This window comes from Schistocerca piceifrons, chromosome 2 (genome assembly GCF_021461385.2).
Source record: "Schistocerca piceifrons isolate TAMUIC-IGC-003096 chromosome 2, iqSchPice1.1, whole genome shotgun sequence".
Lineage (NCBI taxonomy): Eukaryota > Metazoa > Arthropoda > Insecta > Orthoptera > Acrididae > Schistocerca > Schistocerca piceifrons.
In genome coordinates this window covers 482,529,536-482,539,826 of record NC_060139.1, presented here as the reverse complement: position 1 = coordinate 482,539,826, position 10,291 = coordinate 482,529,536, and positions in this window count along the sequence as shown.

Genomic DNA, 10,291 nt, shown 5'->3' with positions numbered 1-10,291 from the left:
CCACACATGTCATTTATCAACTGACATGCCTGCACTGCACAGCCTTTTACATCGGCATGACAACAACCAAACTGGCTGAGCGCATGAACGGACACAGACAAACTGTCCGCCTAGGAGATGCCCAATACCCAGTAGCGGAGCATGCCCTCCAGCATAATTCTAGGGACCTAGGAACCTGCTACACCGTATGTGCCATTTGGCTTCTCCCACCCAACACCAGTCCCTCTGAACTGCGGAGATGGGAACTTGCACTCCAACACATCCTTTCATCCCGCCATCCCCCTGGACTGAACCTACGTTAAACCACCTCACCCCCATTCACTCTTCAGTCTTCTCCTCTTTCCCTTTCCTCTTTAGCCATTCACGCATCTTTTCATCCTACATAGTTGTGTTTATCTTTATACTATATACCTCTTTACTTCTGTATGCATCCTCTTTGGTTTGAAGCTGGCACAGTACTTACAGTAGAATATCTTTGGCTTCCCTCTGACAACCATGCCTCCATCCTTGCTACCCTCCCTGTTTACCTTTCCCTGTTGCTTCATAACCTGGGTTGTGAGTAACTGAATCCACTTTCCCTTCTTCCCTTTTTTCCCCTCTCCCCTCCCTGATGAAGGAACAAAGTTCCGAAAGCTAGGAATGTAAATTTTCAGTTCTGTTTTATGTGTATCTATCGGCTGTACTGAGCTGAGGTAAGTACTGGCCAGCCCATCTATCTCTTTGTTACTATTATTATTATTTATACATCCACAAGAAAGGACACTACAAAAACCCTACAGCAAGAATATTTATTGCTTTGAAATTACAGCATGTGCAGGATTCAAAGACCTTAACATTAGTGTACTGGCGTTTCTTTATACGCTTCCCAATACAATGTTTCCCACTGTTTCGATTTTCACAAGTTAAGAAGTGATGCTAGTTCATAAGTGTTTTCTGTGCGTTGGATGTATATCAAGTCTGTGTCAAGTACTTGACAAGATGATGATGACCTGTAATGTCACTGATGCCACTGTTTTGCTTCATGGCTATACTGAAAAAACCTCCTTCGTTATGAAACAAGACTTCCAGTTTCTTGATTCCAAGCAAGATATTAGATACAATCAGAATATTTTCATTTATAGCCTTTTTATAGTAGTACACCACTGCAGGACACATTGTTGGTTTCATTTAAGCGCCATTCTTAGCTACCTGTTCTGTCACCTCATTCCAAAATGAGATTGTGTCCACAGAATTAAATAATGAATTTACAGTATGTACAGCTGTTATTTTCAGATGATCATATGACAGTATAGCTTAAAGGGCTGATGTAAAATCACTCAGTATCACTAAATCTTGAAACTCAGCTATTGAACAAAAAGTTGGTGCACTGCAACATTTATGACACAAATGATGTTGTTGTATCTGCCAAGATTATGGTAGAGGGAGGGGAGGGAGGGGGGGGGGGGAAAGGCTATATAGTCTTAAAACTAAATCTCTTTCTGTTACGTAGTTACCTGCATAAACATGGAGCCAAATCTTTAGATAGGTACAAGGTTGTGATGGTGTATATAGGGTTGGCTACTCTCTTCGTTGTGATGGTGTCTATAGGGTTGGCTACTCTCTTCCAACAGACATGTTTTCTAGTGGTTTCCAATTAAAATGAGTCTGATGATGAGTCCAATGTGTCTGAGAAACAGCCACTTATCTAAGCATTTTACTTTCAAGTAGCATTAGAGGTTTGATATACAGGTGGTAAGAAGAATTCAGACAAAGAGTGAACAATTCCTTTTCTTCAGTGTAATTTTGCAAGGGTCCACAGTTTGCTCTCTGCTCACTTGTTTTAATCATGTGGCTTTTCCATTTTTTGTCAGATGGGAATGATAAGCTTGGCTGTTCCCTTGGTGCTATTGGATAGGAGTAGGCTACCCTCTCCCTTCTCTCATTATCATACAACATGAACATTACCCCCCCTCCCCCCCCCCCCTCTCTCTCTCTCTCTCTCTCTCTCTCACACACACACACACACACACACACAGTCCTCTAAATGTATCAGATCTTACACTTCGGCAAAGAAGTGCCTGTGTGTGTGTGTGTGTGTGTGTGTGTGTGTGTGTGTGTGTGTGTGTGTGTGTGAACAATAGGAAACACCTTTCCAGTTAGGTTGCTGAACCTGCCCCTTGGGGTCTCCCAACCCATCTTGCCACACAACTTTATATTAAACACAAGCTGTTAGCCACAGGTGCTATCACATACGAGTAGTTTTACTATGATTAAGTGATGGTGAGTAAGTAAGCTGCTGTACAAGCAATAATATTGACTGCCCTCACGCGTCTGCCTGCTCTCCAGCCTCCCAAGTTGTCACAAAGCACAATGCATCAGCATATGCCACATTGTTGCCAAGCAGCGCGTACAGAGGGCCATGGGCAGGAGTGTGCATCTATGCACCATGCTATTGAAGTAGTGTGGATTAAACATAGTGAACTCAGTAGCAAAAAACAGTTGAAGTTCCAAAAACAGCATAAGCTTTAATGATATGTTTTGCCTTTTTGAGGCATCTCCAGAATTCCTATATGGGGAAAATACATAAAAGCAAACAAGGGGAGAAGGTTGTAAAAATTTTTTAAAATACTATAAAAACATCAGAGTGAAGGACGACTTTTGTATAGGAACTGTGGGTCATGCATTAGCCAGAAGTAGTCAAATTTTTGATGTGTACCTAAAACGCAAAAGTAAAAGAATTTTTAAAAAATTTCCCTAGACTAGCAACGAAGAGCCAAATTACAAATTGGTAGTGGACTCATGAAAGAGGTGACAATCCTTGCCTTTGGCAAAGGTATGTCTCAGGATGTGTCCTATCAACTGACCCCTTCTTTTAGTTGGGTTGTGCCATAGAATTTCTTTCTGCCTCACCAAATGAATTCAGTACCACCTCATCAGCTAATTTGTCTACCCATATAATCTTCAACACTCCTCTGTATCAGCACATTTCAAAGATTTTATTCTCTTCTCAGATCAGCAATCATGGTATAGTTGGGCAAAAGCAAAGTTTAAACTGCCAATGGAATTCTGTGTCCATTTGGATTGCTTTATAAGATGTGCTGGTGGAAATGCATGAACAATTTATAATCAGTTTGAGTTATGAACTTTCCTAGCACATTAAAACTGTGTGCCGGACCAAGAATCGAACTTAGGACCCTTGCATTTCGTGGGCAAAGTGCTCTAGCTTGGGTAGGTTAGTTAGTAGAGCACTAGCACGTGACAGGCAAACACCCCAAGTTCAAGCCTCATTCCGGCAAACAGTTCTGTCAGGAAGGTTCGTTTCACCACACCCTCCACTACAGAGTGAAAATTTCATTCTAGTTTCAGTTATGATAGTGCTTCCTCTTTCGAAATTCACAGGGTCAGTAAATATGATTTAAAAGGCTATGTCAAATGCAAAGCGAATCAGGTACAGTGCTTAATAAGCAGTCACAAGGCACCTTCTAATGGCTTTCACTCAAATGAGTTACACTGGCCCATAGTTTCTGGCAAACGGGAATACATAAACTGCTTTGTTATACTCAGCAACTGTTTGACTTCAAAGAAACAATGAATACTTATGTTCATGAAAATATTCACATTGGCACCTCCTATCATGAATTAAGGAATTGAGTACTTGAAGAAATTTACTTGAGTAACACCTTACTGATCTGCACGACGACTTCTGAGTCCCAGGAACTGTCAAAAAATGATTATTTCATAGAGATCGCATTAAAATTCAAAGCAATAGCATGAAAAGTCACTTGCAACAACAAAAACTTATTATTTTACAGTCAATTATGTCACTCATAATTTTGAGGGCAGCTGGGTTAATTGTTGCAGTTCCATGGGACATCTCCTCCTCAATGAGATTCCAGCATGTTACCCACTACAATAACTTGCTCAGCTGTAAGGCCTTACAGAAGTGTGCATCCCAGCTGTACTGTTCCTGCCGAGAGAGAGAGAGAGAGAGAGAGAGAGAGAGAGAGAGCTTTGGGGTTGAGTGCGTGCACAGAGCACTGCATAGTACTAGCCAGTGTTGACAGCCATTTAGGTTATGTGCTTTCCCTTTATTAAATGCCTTAAAATTTAATTACTTGCGATATCTCACTGTATGAAGTTTCACAGAAATGGCAATGTGTCATTAGGAGTGTGGAGGGTCACTCAAACTTCTGAGGGTAACTGGGTTAATTTTTGCATTTCCATGGGAAGTCATCCTCCTCAATGCGAGTCCAGTGTGTTAACTACTATGACACCTTGCTCAGTTGTAATGCCTTAGAGAAGCCTGCAACCCAGCTGTACTGTTCGTGCCAAGATTTACATTCCGTGACGACATAAATTCTAACCACAGGACAGAATTCTGCCAACAGATGACTGACAGGTAGAATTCAAGTGAGAAAATCAACGTTCAACTTTGAAACAAAAAAAATGGCTGCAGAAATTTGGCAGAGATAAAACGGCTGTCATGCTTCTGAATCTTCCCTCAAAGTGCTTTTCTGACAAAAACTGTAAGACTTATGTTTAATTGCAAAAGGGAAGTATGCACTTTCTTTTGTTACATGTAGATATATCACCACAACTACAGCTATAAACAATGTGCAATTTGTGCTTTTACCAGTGGGGGGGAGGGTGTCTTAGGGGGATAGTATAATTATATATGTTACTAGCTTGGACTGTGGCGTTACCCATGGTTAAACAGTTATTCATAAATAGATGTTAATGCCGAAACTCACTATTCACGCATATGCACTATCAGAAAAGCCATCCCTTGTTATATCTTTAAAAGTAAATTATACGTAAAGTTTATTTACAAAATCATCTACATACAGGTATACGAGGGGAATTCAAAAAGTAAAGGCACATTTGTGAAAAGCTGCACTTATTCTGATGATAGAAAACTGAAACATGTTTAATTACTGACGACGCCTTTTGGCATAATTGTTTCATTATTCTCCAGTGCATGATGTAATTTTAGAAATGTACTTCTGATGAAGGTATATTTATATGTACCGAAACCTTGGTCAAGAATTTTAATAAAAAAATTCTATCCTGCAACTGTTTTTGGCTGCCATCCTTTATTGTGAAGAATTTCAACAGTTGCTGCTGCAGCCATGTTTAAAATCTTGAAACATGTGTTATTTTTCTATGTAACCTCCCTGGACTTCAATGCAGTTTTCCCAACGTTTTACGAGTTTTTATCTCATCAGAAAATAAGTTTTTCGGTTGCATCTGTAACCAATTTTGCACCGTAGCAATGACATCTTCATCACTTTCAAATCTTCTTCCATGTAGTGCTTCCGTTAAAGGTCTAAACATGTGAAAATCGCTTGGAGCTAGGTCTGGATGTTCCAGCACCTCTAATCTCAACTCCTTTATTGCATCGGCTGTCCATTTGGCAGAATGTGGGCAAGTGTTAGCTTGCTGCAGGATGACACCTCTTCACAGTTTTCCACAATGCTTGGATCTGATTGCAGGTTTTAGTTTTGTACGCAACATATCACATCCACCATACAATACAGACCTGGCTCTAAAGCCTCGTTTATGCTGGGGCGATGTCTTGCAACATTGTGGCATGCTACGGAAATGTGGCGTGCGTCATCTTGTAGCATGCTACAACAGGCAACATTTTGCGGCGTATGTTGTATGCGGAAAGTTAATTTATACCAAAGCAACAATTTGTGCCACACATGTGTGTCTTGCAGTATAATGGATTATAAAGTGATTGCAATGGCGGCCTACTTGGCACTTGCACATGCAGCTAACAACGGAAGAGAAAACAATGGTGGAAGAGAAGAGTATTTAAAGAAGGTGCACGAAATAGTATCCTAGGAACTAGAAGCAGATGATGGTGCGTTATTTAGTAATTTTATGAGAATGTCGACTGAAGACTAATTACTTACTGCAGTTAACTACACCTCTTATTATAAAGAAAGATAACAACTGCCAAGACAGTATTTCACCAAGAATTTGATGGGCCATCACATTACGATTTTTAGCCATTGGCAATTCATAAAAGTCACTAATGTACTTATTTAAAGTATCATATTCTGTTATTTCCCTCATAGTGTCAGAACTATGCGAATCTATTTCATTGGTGTTGAAGAATTACATAAAGGTAAGCACGCAACATTCAATACTGATTTCATTTAAGTAATGTTTTATTGGCATTTTTAAGCAAATTAAAATCGATATTAAAAAACTGTTAAAAATATTTATTTCTAAAATTGAATTAATTCAAGCTCTTCTGTTTCTGTTAGAACAAATTCGTCACAATTATTATTGTCCACATTTACAATTTCACAGCTAGGTTTTGCAACCAATGTTTCAATGCTCGGAGTTTGCTGCTCTAAAAAGAACATTTGAAAATAAGTGCTTGACATATGTAAGAGGTACATGTTCAAGAGCTACATCACCATCATCTTTTGATACTGTGTCATCAGTCTGAAAAAATAGGGAAAGTAATGAGTATGTTTTACTTTTCAGATTCCAAAGGATACTGAAGAATGGCAGAAGGTAGCAAGAAATTTCGAAGTGAAGTGGGATTTCACTCACTGCATAGGAGCCATATATGGCAAACATGTGCAAATTATGTGTCCTCCGAATACTGGAAGTGAATATATCAACTACAAAAAAACATTCAGCATTGTCCTTATGGCAACTGTAGACACAAATTACTGCTTTCAATATGTAAATGTCGGATGTCGCAGGGACAGAAAGAGAAGGGAGGAGGAGATTGACTTAGAGGGGGAGAGAAATTGACCTTAGTGAAGAGGAGAGTAACGGAGGGGGTAGGAGGTGATGGACAGAGAGAAGGGCAGGAGTGGGAAAAGGAGGAGATGGACATAAGGGGAAGGTAGAGACATTCAGGCAATGCCGAGTTTATTTACCTCATTTATAAAATCAATCAATCTTCATATGTTGTTAGTTAACAACTTTGTAAATGATTCATGTAATATACAATACTCAAATGATACTAAAATGAAATGAATAAAATGTAAAATTAAAATTTTTGTGTTTTTTTTTTTTTAGCTTAATTTTAACACTCTGAAATTATAAGTGAATGTTAATTTGTTAAATCATCGTATTATGACAAAGCCACAGCAAAGTGTGGCCGGTTGAGCTAGTACTACAGTATATAATTGTCATTTTAACTTACAGAGTTTAGTTGAAGAGACGAGATGAATGAGACTGGTCCTGAAGATTCGAGGATTTGCCTGCTGGTTTGTCAAAGGCGCTATGGTGTCGAGACTTGATCCACCTTGCTGCAAATTTTTCTGCATCGAAGCAATGCAGTGGAGGTCCATTATTTGAAATGAAAAGTAGATTTGAAAGTGTCGGAATTTGTAAGTGATTTTCGTGATTAGTCAGTGTTAAATTCACGGCACTAAATCCGCTTTCACATGTTCCTTCACAGAATTGGGCATGTGTTGAGGATGTTCTTTACAGATTCGAAAATCTTTAACTAGTGATGCACATGTGCTTTCACGTAATTTAAAATCCACCTTATTACACAAGCGTGAAATTGACATGTCACCATAAAACACACGTTCGTAATCATCTGAAGGCCATGTATCTGAATTTAATACAGCTACATCCAAAAAGAAATCCAGGTCCTCAAAGCAGTTTTTTATATTGTGTACCAAAGACTGAAAACATTTCTTCCGAAATGTATGAAATCTGTTATATGCATCACAAGGTGGTTCTTTAATTAATACCCCTTTGAATGTGCGCTTTTCCTCCAACTCTTGTACTATCATCCTAATTTGTGGCGAGTCATTTGTTTTCAGTGTTCCAAGAGTTCTTATAGCCACGTCAATTTCCTGTTTTGCTTTAAGCACTGAAGTATTTCTGTTCTGCATAAAGAATGATAATACTTGCAGAACTTCTAGGGCCTCATAAAGCATAACTAATTCCATTACAAGCAACGACTTTGTGAGATGTTTTAGTAAACCTTCAAATTTAGATCTCTCCTGAGTTGATCAGGAACCATCATGTCTCAGTTTTTCAAAAAGATGGACAAGAGAACTGTGACTTTCAAGAAGAGCTCGAACAGCATTAAATGAGAAAGCAACCCAACATACGCGAAAAATATGGCCTAGTTTTAATAGCTACGAGGACAATTCTTGTGAAAAACTTTGTAGTAGTCTCTGATTTTTGGGACTTTGAGAAAACATAGAATATAAGGAATCCAAATAAATCTGTATATGGTATACATCTGCTACATCATTCAAAACATCGTGGACAGCTAATTCCATTTTGTGGTTCATACAATGAACGACAGTTAAATCCTTATGTAAATAGCTATGCAGTAAGGTGCAAGCATTGTTGAGGCACCATCTGCTGCGATACCTACAAGGTGGTTTTTTAGTACATCATTTGTAATGCTATACTCATCAAGAGCTGCTAACAGTGTGCTGAAAATGCATTCTCCTGTCCCACTTTCTAATTCAACAATGTCAAAAAAATAATTGCAAGCAACTCCCTCAAAAGACAAACAAATATATTGTTAAACAAGTTTTATTGTAAACCGTTGTACTTTCATCCATCATGATACTAAAGTTTGTACCCGATTCTACAAGGAAGTGAGCAAGATTCTTTTCCATTTCTTCTCCTACAGACATAATGATATTTCGGGATGCATGGTCAGAATGAAGCATATTACCGACTGATAAACCATTAAGCTTTTGTAGTTTGATTACTGCAGGATACTATTTGAATGATAATTTCTGTTTAACTATTACATATTCAGATCTGAACAATGAAGCAGATGTGATTACTTTTTCTTGATGCGGCTTTCCCCACAACTTTTCACTTTCACTCACGCATTTTTCTAAACTTTTCTTTTCTTTTATACTCATGATTTCTACGCACTTCATGTGTGATTTGCACTTTGCATGTCCCCGATTTTATTATTTAGTTTTTTGGCGTTATTAGCAGAAACACCAGCTAAAAACGTGTTATCGATACGCACACGTTCGCTGCTTTCCACCTTCAGTTCACGAACTTGTGAACACACGGTGCATATTACTAAGTTTTTGTCATTTACAGACAGCCACGGCTTAGTCTTTTGCCAGTTTTGAAAACGTGATAAGGCAACACAATTTCCTACTATAATCTCCAGAGTACTGTTACTCCCATTCCTACCTTGAGACGTGTGACAGTTTTCAGTCACCGGGGATTCAGTCTCTTCCCCTGCATTAGCACCATCATTATCGTTTTCTTTTTCTACATTCACTGTCTATTTTAACTCTTTTAGCATCACTGTTAGTATCCTGATTGTCAGAGTTTGTAAACGTATCAGGTAATGCACTGCTCTTAAGGAAATCAGAAATTTTACTTTGTTCGAATGCCATCCTGAAATTCCGTAGTTCTTACAGGCCTGGACACACTCAACTCACTAATGAAGCTACTGAAGCGGGAACGTGTGAAGATCGCCGTGTGTTTGGCAAACGCGAGGCAACAAATGAACAGCACCATTTAATTTGGAGTACGCGATGCTGGGGAGCCTGTGTTAAGCTCCAACCAACGTGGTTCGCGGCTAGTGAAGTCAGACTGTCCGATCCCGTCTGGTAGGTATTGCTGCTCACTTTGCACTACTTTGTGCTTTCGTCCCAGGCGTGTTAGTCTGCACCATACCGTTGCCAAAAGGTGGCCTAACGGCAAATGTTCGTACAGGTACCGGGCCGGTCACCATCCTGTGTCAGGGCCCGGGGTGGGAATTTCAGCCACTAGCTTACCCCTCTGCGGTACGACTGCTGCGGTATGACTGCCACACTACTTCCCTCTCAAGCTCGCAAGTAAACAGATGACGTACCTTAGACGAAAGCAACAACAACAACATGCGAATGATGATTTAGTTCTAAATGTTTTGAAATGCTTCACTACTACATAACACTTTTTTCAAAATTAATAAGCAAACATATTAATAGTAAGACTGTATTAAAAACTTTCAGTGTTCGGCTCCACAAATTTAAATTATATAAGTTTTACTCCAGTGCATGGGAAATAAACATCCCAGGTTGTGATGCATAAACTAAAACCAAAGGAGGGGATGGTCTAATGCAGAGGGGGGGAATCTCCCCAAACCCCCCTGCAAATCGTACACTGGCTATAAAAATTGTGGATTGATTCAAGTCTCCAGACATGTTCCTAAACAATTTTCTTGAGAAAGTGTCTTCTGAAAACCTTCACTACATGGTTAGAAATGATAAACTGGAGCATATAACTTTATAAAAATATTTTGACGAGATGTAGGTACTTTTTGGAAAATTTCATAGTTATTATCGTAGCCTAA